The sequence below is a fragment of the Culex pipiens genome, chromosome 1 (genome assembly GCF_016801865.2).
Source record: "Culex pipiens pallens isolate TS chromosome 1, TS_CPP_V2, whole genome shotgun sequence".
Lineage (NCBI taxonomy): Eukaryota > Metazoa > Arthropoda > Insecta > Diptera > Culicidae > Culex > Culex pipiens.
In genome coordinates this window covers 40,666,928-40,678,199 of record NC_068937.1, presented here as the reverse complement: position 1 = coordinate 40,678,199, position 11,272 = coordinate 40,666,928, and the positions used below count along the sequence as shown (strand labels likewise).

The following is an 11,272-nucleotide window of genomic DNA, read 5'->3' as shown; positions in this document are numbered from 1 at the left end:
ACAGCCGCATTTTTTTTTCCTAATGTTGGTGCTACTGCGCGACTTTGACATCTCGGACGTTCAACATTCGAACGCCATCTTCGCTTAAAAACCTGGATAGACAAGGTACAATTTTTTTTTAATAAAATATTTTTAAAAATTGCAGTGTTTTGTGATTTTTAGAAAAAAAAAACTCGGATAAGGTGAAAATTTTCTACAAAGTTTCTCATCTTTTTATACCCATTTTGAAAACCATGAAAATTGAGTAGTTTATTTAATTTGTATTTTGAAAAAAAAAATCAGTATATTATTCCTTGAAAATTCTAAAAACGCTGAAAATGCAAACAAAATTTCACATCATTCAATACAGTCAATTATGAAAATTTATTTTTTTTTTAAACGGTATTTTGTGACTTTCAGAATTTTTTTTAATGAAAATGCAATTATAAGCTAATCATAGGGTGTCCAATTTTCCATGGTTTTCAATTTCCCTGGGAAAGGGAAAAATATTTTTTGAATCCCTGGAATTCGCGTGGACCCGGAAAATTTTTGAAACAGTCATAAAATCTATGTTTTCATTATATTTGTTATGTTTTTTTTTTAAGCTAAAAATCAAAGAATTCGCTCAATACTGTTAGTTGGTGATTTTGATAGCTTAAAATTAGAGAACCTAGAGCTTACTAAAATTATATTCTGTTAATTGGACAATGTTCAGGAAGCCAAATTCTATCATACCTTTATGAAACTGAAGCGTTTACTGCCATCAATTTCAAAAATGTCGAGTTGTGTTATTGTTACCGTCTCGACGATTTTTACTTTTTGCAAAAAAAAAAATTCAACCTATTACCTATATCACTCCGGTTTAAGGTACATCGGTTTCCAAGTTTGAAGCTTTTAGGTGCTCTAAAAACAGCTGTCCCTATTCAAACTGCAGTTCTGATTCGCCCCAGTTGGAGATTCTCAAAATTTGAAATCTCGAAAATATTTTAAAATTTTAAAGTTGGTAGAGGGTTTACAATAACTACAATTCCGTCATCACGAATGATAACTCAGTTGTTAACCACCACAAAGTTCCTCTACTTGTTCCTTTATGTGAGCTTTAGAGTTGCCAATTTCGTGTAATCTGATAACACTTTTCTGCTGGAAATGTCTAAAATTCCACCACACTGCCTAAGGGTGGTTCAACGGGGGGGAGAGGGGAAAATAACCCAACCCCCTCCCCTCCACTGGACTGTGGTCAGTAAAAGCTCATATTTATTCAACCGTACGTCCATGAACACCACCGAAAATTGTTCATAGAAGGTAAAATGGGAGAAGTGGTTGGTTACGATGTCCCCCAAAAATAAAAGCAGAATGAGGTCACCACCACCACCTCAACAAAGAAAAGAAAAACGAAAAATGTCAGAAAAAGTGCGCAAAGTTGTTGCTTGCTCGTCCTGTGAAGCTTACACACTCTACAGCGAAAGCTCAGAGCCCAACCAAAGAAGGAAGGTAAGGAGGTAAAAAAAAGAAGAAGGAGCTCACACGAGTGAGCTTTGGCCGCCGTCCGCCCTGGTCAGTCTGGCAGGGTTCGTTTGCAGGACTAGTTGACTTTTGGGCGCGCGCGGTCCGAGTTCCGAGTTCCGGCACGTGGAATGCCCCAGTGATTTCGGGACCTTACTTTGGGACTTTAAAGTGATTGATTGGGGATAATTTGAGGAAGATCCGTGAACTATTGAACCGGAAATCGGACTTTTCAAGTGATTTTGTGACATTTGAAGGAAAAGAATTTAAATTTAACTGAATAATCATGAAAATAGTGACATGATGAAGAAAGTATCGTAGAAGAAACAAAATAAAATTCAAAATAAAGCAAAAGTTTAACTCTATCGAGTTTAAAGTTGAGTGAACTGACCCCGTCAAGGAGGTGAAGAACAAAAGACCAACCAACAAACCAAACACCCTGAGGGTAAAAAGGAAAAAGTGCCCTACGGTCGCCACCAACATTGGACTAATTGGACACAACGTCGGTGGAGTATGTAAAACGTCAAAGGAAGAAGCCTGATGCTAATGTTACACCACCCAAGACTCTCGCGCTCCCTCTCTCTCTTGTTATGTGGCTGTGTGTTATGTACTAACCACCCAGGTGATTTGCGAGAGTAAACTCTCCTGGAGCAAAAGGGGAAATTTACCTTTCTGGAGGAAATTTTGATTTTTCATCAAAACAGGATTTGACTCATTTTAAGCTCAAAATCCCTACGGTTACTACAGAAAACTCAACTTTGCCATCACAACATACTAGTTTGGGAAATTAACTTCAATTTTGCAAACAAATTAAAGTTTTATAAAGCACAGACAAGCAGACGTAAATCTCTTTTAAAATCTAAGAATCAACAACAAAACAGTCACTTTGAATGACTGGAAATTCACCACGCCAACTTTGAACTCACCACTACTCATTTATATGCGTCTGACAGTTGCTTGGAACTGTGTGCACGCACACTACCAAACGTGCGATGGGTGTGTTTGCAGCAACACGGCTATTTGCCCAAGTTTAAATAAAATAAAAGTTTCTTTGTATTAACAGCACAATATTTCCCGAAAATGCATTGAAAATTTCGGCTTATTTGGTATAAAAGGAATTTTAACCTTAAAATAAGCAATTTTGGACAAATTACATAAAATTACAATTTTGAGCTAGTTAATTTTTGCTGTAATTTTTTTTTAATATTTGTTGCGTTTTGTTCACATTTTTACGATTGATTTTACATTAAAGTTTTGAGCTATCTGGCGATTTGTAGAAGGCCTCAAAACTTAAAAACATTTTATAGCAAAAACTCTAGAAATTAATCGCATAATAATAATCACAAAACAAATGAGCATTAAGTATGATTAAAAAAAATTTAAAAATTACTAGAATAAAAGCGCGGACGAACGGACTTGACACGGGTTTTCAAAAAGTGAGGCAGGTTTTCTTTTACTCTTCTTGGCGAAATCCTGCGCAAGCGAGATCGCTTTTGTCAAAATCTTCGCGCCACGTGGTTTAAAACGAAAACAAAGCCAGCTGATGATGCTAACTCATGGGCATTTTTTTAAAGGGTCGTATGAATTTATGTTAAAAGTACCATTTCTATAAAAATTTTCGGCAATTTTAGTATCCATGATAAATTACAAGATAAATTACATAGAATCATTAAGACAAACTTAATGCCAGAAAACTGTTTCTAGCACCATACTAATGCTAAATGTTTTGATTAATTATTGCATAAGACATTTTGAAAAATCACGCGTAATCGCGCGATGCTACTTCGCCAACTCGAATGTAGATGGCTCAAGTGATAGTTTCTAGGATAGTTTGCTTCAGAAATTTGAAGAGAATTTGTTCCTGGTGTCATGTCCGTTCGTCCGTGATAAAAGCTTGACACATCGAAAGCATAGAAAAATACATGAAATGTTAACAAACAGTAGCTCAAGCTAGCCTAGGGAAAAAACAACTTAATTCACCTTTGTGGTTAATGCCTTCCTGACTACTAGCGCAGTGATTTTTCGCAATTTCGCGAAAGCCGCGTAATCCGGAAAATTTTCTCTTGGCTGTGAAATTTGGTAAAAACCAGGGGGTAGCTAAGAAGCCGCCATCTTGGAAGTTCAGATAACAAGAAGTTCAGAATCAGTATTATTCATATTACTTTGGTAACACGAAGTGTGTTATCCTGGTTAAACTCAAAAGTCCCATGCAAATGTGTAAAACCAAACTGAAAAATGTGTAATGCCGATTCACAGTGTACGGGCTGTTTGATCGAACAAAAGAAAAAAAGCAAAAAAAGGTAAACAGAAAAATCACTTTTTTCTATATGAATTTTCAGCCAATATTGGGATGGAATCTCCAAGGATATGATAGAATTTGCCATCAGCAACACAATTCACGTGTTTTTTCAGGTATTTATCGTTTGAATTGCGGGAAATTTGAAAATCAAAAACCCAAACAATAAATTATTATGGGCTACCATTTGACAGCTAGTGCTTTTGTTGTGGGCTCTCATTTGACAACTTGTTTGACAACCGTGCTAATGTCGACTGTTGTCAGTTTGCTTTGGTCGGAATAGGGTTGCCATCCCCCCGGTTAAAACTATAAAAATGCCGGGAAATTCGAAGCAATCTACCTATTTTCAAGTTGCTCATCAGTGTATTTAAACTTTGATTTCCAAAAACTGTCCGCGCTACATAAATACAAAATTTTTTTTGTGTGGCAATTTCCAGGATTTGATTATCCCAAATTCCATACAAAAACCTTCGGATAATCGAAACTTCGGATAATCGAGTCTGGTCTGTACCTTGAAATTCCAATGTTTTGTAATTGGCCTGCCGCGAAATTTCTTTTTTTTTCGACGTGATAAATTACTAGCCCTATTGATTACCTATCCAACGAAAGGTCGAATGATGGATCCGGACAGAGTTTACATACTGATAAGTTAGATCCAGCTTAAAATAGTACCTAAATATCACTTATAAGTGATCAAAACTTGAGACAAGGTTGCCAGATCTTCGATATTTTAGACAAATATGGAAACGAAAATAAAAATCAATTTTCAAGCTATGGTTTCAATATTTGAAAGAAAAAAATGTTTCAAAATGCATTTTACATCAGTCCAGCTGTTTTGCAATTATTATTAATTTTCATAATATCTATTGACGAAGACAAAATCGCGGAAAACCCTTTTTTGCGGTGCTGAACATTGAAATTTCACAAAAATTCAAAATATTTTTTAAACTAGCCCAAGCGTGCTAAATATGAAAAATGTGCTGGAAATATTTTTCAGTGGGTTAGGCTTTTATTCTCAATTAATAGTTTAAATTTTTGACATTTGCTTTTGTCTTCTGTTTTAAGCCGATTCCGAAGCCCCCCTCCCATTAAATAAAAAAAGTATTTGCAACGGCTTAAATAATGGATTTGAATTATTGAAAAAAAAATTCAATCGATCTTAAATTGTTGTGAATACAGTGTAAAAAGATTTTTTTAATTTCAAACATTTTGAGATTTTTTTCACAAATAAAAAAAAAAGATGTCTGGGGTTGGGTCTGAGATTTAAAGTGTCCACGTGGTTAATGGATGATCCCAAATGAATTTATTAATATTTGGGAATTCGTCAGAGTAGCACCCCCGACTCCCCCGCTTTCACACTTTGACCAAGGCTGAGGAAACTTTTAATAAAATTAGAAATTACCTTAACCATCTACAACCCCACCCCGCCTCTAGACGGGCTTTGATTTCAAAAAATCGCCAAAAATCCATTTTTCAACAAATTTTTGAGCTTTGAAATGCACTGGAAAGAAGAACTCTTCAAATTTTAGAAAAAAATAGGGTTGGAAGTTTTACTTGTTTTATGTGACTATATTTTTTTTCTGGGGTCAACTTTGGCTGTGTTTTTTACTAACATTTCCTATATTTTAAGTAAAAAGGAGTATGCAGTAATTTTTTTAGTGCCCCAGACGATGCCTCTACGTATTTTTTACAATTTAATTGATAAGGGTGCCATCCTATAGCAGAAAATGTGAAAAACAAGCAAAAAATAGAAAAAGTAACTGTAAAAACATGAAAAATTAGGTAGGCAAAATGTAAAGATAGGAGGTGTTAGAATATGCCAAATACTACCAAAAAAACATAAACTCAAGAAGATAAATGCAAATTAAAATAATAAAAATAAAACAAGAAAAACATAAAACAAGCGAAGTAAAGTTTTTCTTGGACAAAAAGTTGCTCAAAATCACCTGGTGAACACGGGAAAAATAAAAAAATCCAAAAAAAATTGGGCAGTAGAGGGTTAATGTCAAGATTTTTTTGGGCTGTTACACTCTGAAAAGAAACCAAGAAAAGTTTTGTCTTTTTATTAAAAAAAACTAACTTTCCTGAAGACACCATTTTGCGAAAATGACTATTTTTACGCAACCAACTCTAGGAGGCAACATCTCGCCATCAGACAATCTTTGCTTCCAGGATTAATTTTATGTCGTCTAAATGTAAGTGCAAAAAGCCTTTTCAACGTTGGTCCAATACTGGGACACTCGCCCTTATTACTATGAACCTCATTTTACACTAGAGGCAGTTCACTTCTCGTTTATCTAATGGCAAAATAAGTGCTTTGCGATATTCCACAAGGAATGAGTAAGTGCGGGGAAAACCCGGTCGAAGCAATTTTCTCGCGCAAAAAAAAAGTAAAAAAGAAAATGATTCCGGAAACCTAGCCCAGCCCCAAAGGAGTGTTACGGCGGCAAAATCCAAACATAACGCGAGCATCGGGTCTATCTTGATGAAGATTTCGCTGTAATTAGCCTCAATGATAAAATAAGAAAATGGTTTCGTGTGTGTGTTGAGTGAAACTGGGCTGAAACGCAGGGTAATGACCATAATTGCTTGTTTGTTTTGACTGACCTGATGGGGTTGTGGTGGTCTGGGGGGTCATTCATCATGTGAGATGACTTGATAAGGTTTCGGGTTGCTGTTTTCGGAAATGTAGTTCATCGTGTTTATAGTTTTGTTGTTTTTTACAGGAGCTAATTACAGCTAAAAAAAGGTTAAATGATTGTATGTAGAATACATAGCAAAACAACTAGTTTTAAACAAGTATGCATACTTTTTACTCTTAAAATTGCAAATCATTTAGAAAAGTTTTCTGCATATTAATGAAAATTTTATTGAATTTTAAATTACATACAAGCTTGATATGCCCGCAGAATTAATTTTAGGGGTTGGGACAAAACCGAGTTTTTTGTTTTTTTTTTTGTTATGAATTAAAATGACTTCAGTGGATGAAATTTTAATTACTATCGCCGGGACCCGTGGTGTAGCGGAAAGCGTGGTTGCCTATCACCCAGTCGGCCTGGTTTCGATCCCAGAAGGTTCCGGTGGCATTTTACAAGACCAGATTTGTCTGATCCACGCCTGCCGTTGGACGGGAAGTAAATGTTGGCCCTGGTCTAACCTAGCTAGAGGTTAGGCCGTTAGCTCAGTCCAGGTGTAGGAGTCGTCTCCCTGGGTCCTGCCTTGGTGGAGTCGCTGCTATGTAGTTGGACTAACAATCCAAAGGTCGTCAGTTCGAATCCCGGGGTGGATGACCTAGTTTCGAGTAGGAATCTCGCAATCGAGAACGCCAAGGAAATGCTGTAGAGCGAAGAATTTATTCGCTTTACTTAAAAGAAAGAACAAAATACTTAGTACGTTTGATCAAGAAACTTTGTGGTCAAAAAATAGAGGCAGGATGATTCGAGATTTATTTATGGAAAATTAAATAAATACATATATATATACTTTTCGATCCATGTGACTTTTCTGAAGAAATATTCTTTGGAATCAAGAAAAATTATATCCTTTACGGTGACAAATACCACGGATTTGACTTAAAATGAAAAATGTATGCATAATGTATTTAAATCAGATAATATTTTTTTGTGAATGTTCAAAAAATTATATATTTGTGATGGCTATATATGGGAGACCTACTTGACCGAAATGTCAAGATCATATATGCGTTTATCCTTTCCATTTTTCATCGGTCTGATGGCCGAGTGTGCTAAGACGCCAGTCCTTATTGTTGGTGCTGGGTTTGAATCCCGTCGGTTGCAACTTTTTTTTTGTGTTTACAAAAATTGTACATGCAGTGTGTAATATTAAGTGTCTTTTTTTGACGAAGGTGATGTGCATGCTTTTTCATGCGATCTTACCATCGGATTTTTTGCTGTGCATTTTACTGAAACAATTGAATTTTGAGCTCTTGAAAACTTGTCCCTGAATTAAATACTTTTGAATGTTTCAAAAATACTTTTAAAAATAGCTATAGGTTTGATTTTTATACCAAACATTGTAAAATTGCAATAAGTTCAACTACACAGAAAAAAATTGAATTTTGGAGGGTTGAAGATTTGGTTGGTTGAATTAAATCTTTTTTGAGTATATATGAAAGACAATAAATTATTGGTCCTTTAAAAAAAAACTCTGGAAATGTGTAAAAATGTGAACCTGATGAAAATTTATTAAAAAACTTATGAAAATTCACCAGTTACTGATGCAATATTACACCTTTTGTTTGACGCAAAATCTGTTATCATTCCCTGATGAATATTACCATAATATTTTTTCTGTGTTCCCTACCAATATTTTTTGGGAAGCTTAAACTACCACCTTATGATCAAAAACAAAGATACATTTGATGTAAAAAATAATAATCGATTCAAAATAATTTAACATAATTTTTTCAACGAATATGTTTGCATCTTGAAACTGGAGTTTTTTTTTCTGAAAAGTTCCAATAAACCAAATTTCCAGGTTTTGCTCTTTGGGTGTTTTTGAAACCGCCTTGAGTCTCCAGAAATCACCATTAGAATTTTAACAAATTTTAATTTTTGAGACAACGAATCGGAAAAGACGGTAAATATAAAAATAACAACATTTTAATAATTTAATTAAAACTGTGCTATTTCTATTTTTATTAACACAAACTTAACATTTATTCTAGATCTTTCAGGCTATTTTCGACCGATAAGTTTTATTTTACCTGTACTAAGTTCCTACAAGCAGGGATGCCAAATTGGCAGATTTCTCTTCAAATTTGTAGGCATCCAAAATTTGTCGGAGGGAATTTTCGTGACGATTTTTTGCAAGAAAAATCTATGTAATATTTTGCAAATTTCAAACTTATCAGAATGAAATGAAATAAAATATGAAATCTACTTTCCAAAAAAAAGTTAACTTGCTGAATCTAACCATGTGCATTGTTCGGTCAAAATATTTTTGATGAGTTATAAACTTTACATATCTTTCAATCAAGTCATTACATTTCGCTACTTACCAGGGAGTTATTGAACTTCTCTTCTGATTTCTTTATCATTCATAACCGGTTTGCTTTTTGAAACCTCCTTTTCAATGATTAATAAGTTTTTATGAACTGGCAACCCTGTCATTAAATATCGCCACTTAAGAGGGATTGATGAAATTTAAAATGCTGAACAATGTATGTATGAAGGAAATTCTATCAAAATCTTATAACAAATGGATACTCGAAAGTCATTCTAGAGAACTAGGAACACTGCCTTGAGATATTAGTATGCTTTTGAATGTGTTTGGTTCGCTTTATAGGGTAGAGTAGTCATCAATGAGACACGGGGAACAATGATAAAATGGCTCTCACAAGTCGTAATTTCAAGCAATCAGGCTCATATTTGGGGGAAAGGTGTGTCTACTGGATACACGTCTGCCATATTAGTGGCTTTGGTTATGGACGCTCCCTTGAAAAGTTATTCATAAATGTTTGATTCTGGGGTGTAAAAGTAAATTATGGACAAAAAATACTTTTTCGCTCGTAGGCTGCCATTTACACCAAAACTAATATTACTTTAAATTTCTTTCGACGTTCCATAGTGATTGAGTTGGGCTACAATATCCTTTCATTAGGTTTGGCCAAAATTTTGAATATACCCAGAATCCAGGGCTGTCTCATTGTTCCCCACTCATTTCAGCCCATGGGTAACAATGAGACACTTTGATTTTTCTTCATTAAACTTTTCAAAATCTATGGAAATCTTTCAAAACATGAATTAAAAGTGATTTTTGGCATATTTATAGAGTTTTAACTTCATTTAACCAAAAATACAAAGTTATTTGGTATAAATATATGGATTTTACAAAAATTAAATACTTTTTAGTATAACTTTTGTTAATTAAAGTTTCATGTTGGAAAAATTGCTCTAAAATGTTCAACGCAAGTCACCTGCAATGGAACAATACAAAAACATGATGTTTTACTTGGAAAATGTTGATTTTCGTAGAGTGTCTCATTGTTCCCCAGCTGTCTCATTGTTCCTGCCAAGTGCGTCTACAATGAGACAGTTGAATAACTCTGACTGTAGATGTCGGATCGATCTCATATTTTGGTCAATGTTAGAACACATTAAAAGAAAAAAAAATGCAACAAAAAGCTCATTGATGAAAAAAATAGAAAAATCGTTGAAAGTTGAAAACCAAAAGTGTCTCATTGATGACTACCCTACCCTAAGTTTTTTTTTCTCCAACATCGAATTGGGTTGCGGAATTTTGATAAGAAGTATTTTGGTGAGTTTTAAAGCAAAATTTATGGAAGATCTATAAGATTTAACCTTTCTAAAATTTCCCAATAAATCGGCAAACTTCCTTTCATCATATTTAGCACAAAGTGCTCTAACCAGGCAAAATTCACCTAGTTTATGTTTATTTCATTCAAATCTCCCTGCTTCTATGTACAAAGGCATGAAGCCACCAAGTCCACTCCTCGAAGTACATAAAACCGGAACATTCCCATTTCGCCGTGCCATGGTCCAGTCCGGTCACGGTTTCGATCCGGCAAGAAGGGAACAAGAGAGAGAGCGCGCGCGTGGGGTCCGGGGTGTAAAGTTATGTGTCTGTGACTGAACCTTCCTGTTGGCCCGGACCGGTCAGAAGTGACCAAGACCGCGGTGGCCATCATTTGCAGTCGCGGTTTCAGCCACTCTGGATGGTGGTCATAAAGGGCTTTGCCGGTTCATTGCAGTTCAACGTATCTTAAGGTCATTATCCCTGGAAGTGGGAATCTTGCTTTTTTTGCAGTGCAAACATTGGCATCGGACTTCAATTTTAGTGTTATTAAAAAGTGTGACTAACTAAGAAGTAGAACTTGGCACTTTGGTAAGGTGCCGTAACCTCAAACTAGGGCAGATTCTGACTTTGGCAATGCGATGAGGTGTGAAATACACTGTAACAAGTTTATTTTAATTTTACAGTGAACTTCATGTAAACTTCCGTGATAAAAAGCTCTATTTTAAAAACAGTGAACATAACCTATAAAGTTAGAGCAGCGATTTTTCACAGTGCAAACCCCCTTCGAACAGTGTGAGTTACATTTTTCTCAGTTGCGTGAACAGTCCAGCGTGAAAAGGTGAGAAAACTTCCCCATCCACTTCCGAAGACTCTGTAGGAGTTTGTGTGACGATAATTTATGCACCATGCTTTAGGAAAATAAAACAAACTTCGAACAAGTTTTGTACAGAAGGAATAAAAAAACTTTCGTGCCGTGTGACAACTTTTAGTGATGTAGAAAAAAAACTAAAGCTAGAATAATTGATTTGAGTGTGTACATTTGAACCAGTGTAAATGACTTTTCTAGTGAAAATTTAGAACGCAGCAGCTTCCAGGTTAGTGACCCACTTCACAGATTTGAGTTTTTCCAGCACTAAAAGTTCGACCATTAAATTTATCTCTCATCCAGTCGTGTGCGTGTTGTGCTCATCTTTTTCCAGACGCAGTGTGACAAGA

At 35.2% G+C, this 11,272-nt stretch overlaps 1 long non-coding RNA gene across 1 annotated transcript; it reads left to right on the top strand.

Annotated features, from left to right (window-relative positions):
• The first annotated feature begins 1,295 nt into the window (after nt 1-1,295).
• Nucleotides 1,296-10,896, top strand: LOC120421864 (uncharacterized). The gene is made up of 2 exons (XR_005606040.2): nt 1,296-1,993; nt 10,741-10,896. It is a non-coding gene; the product is annotated as an uncharacterized LOC120421864 (long non-coding RNA).
• The last annotated feature ends 376 nt before the right edge of the window (nt 10,897-11,272 follow it).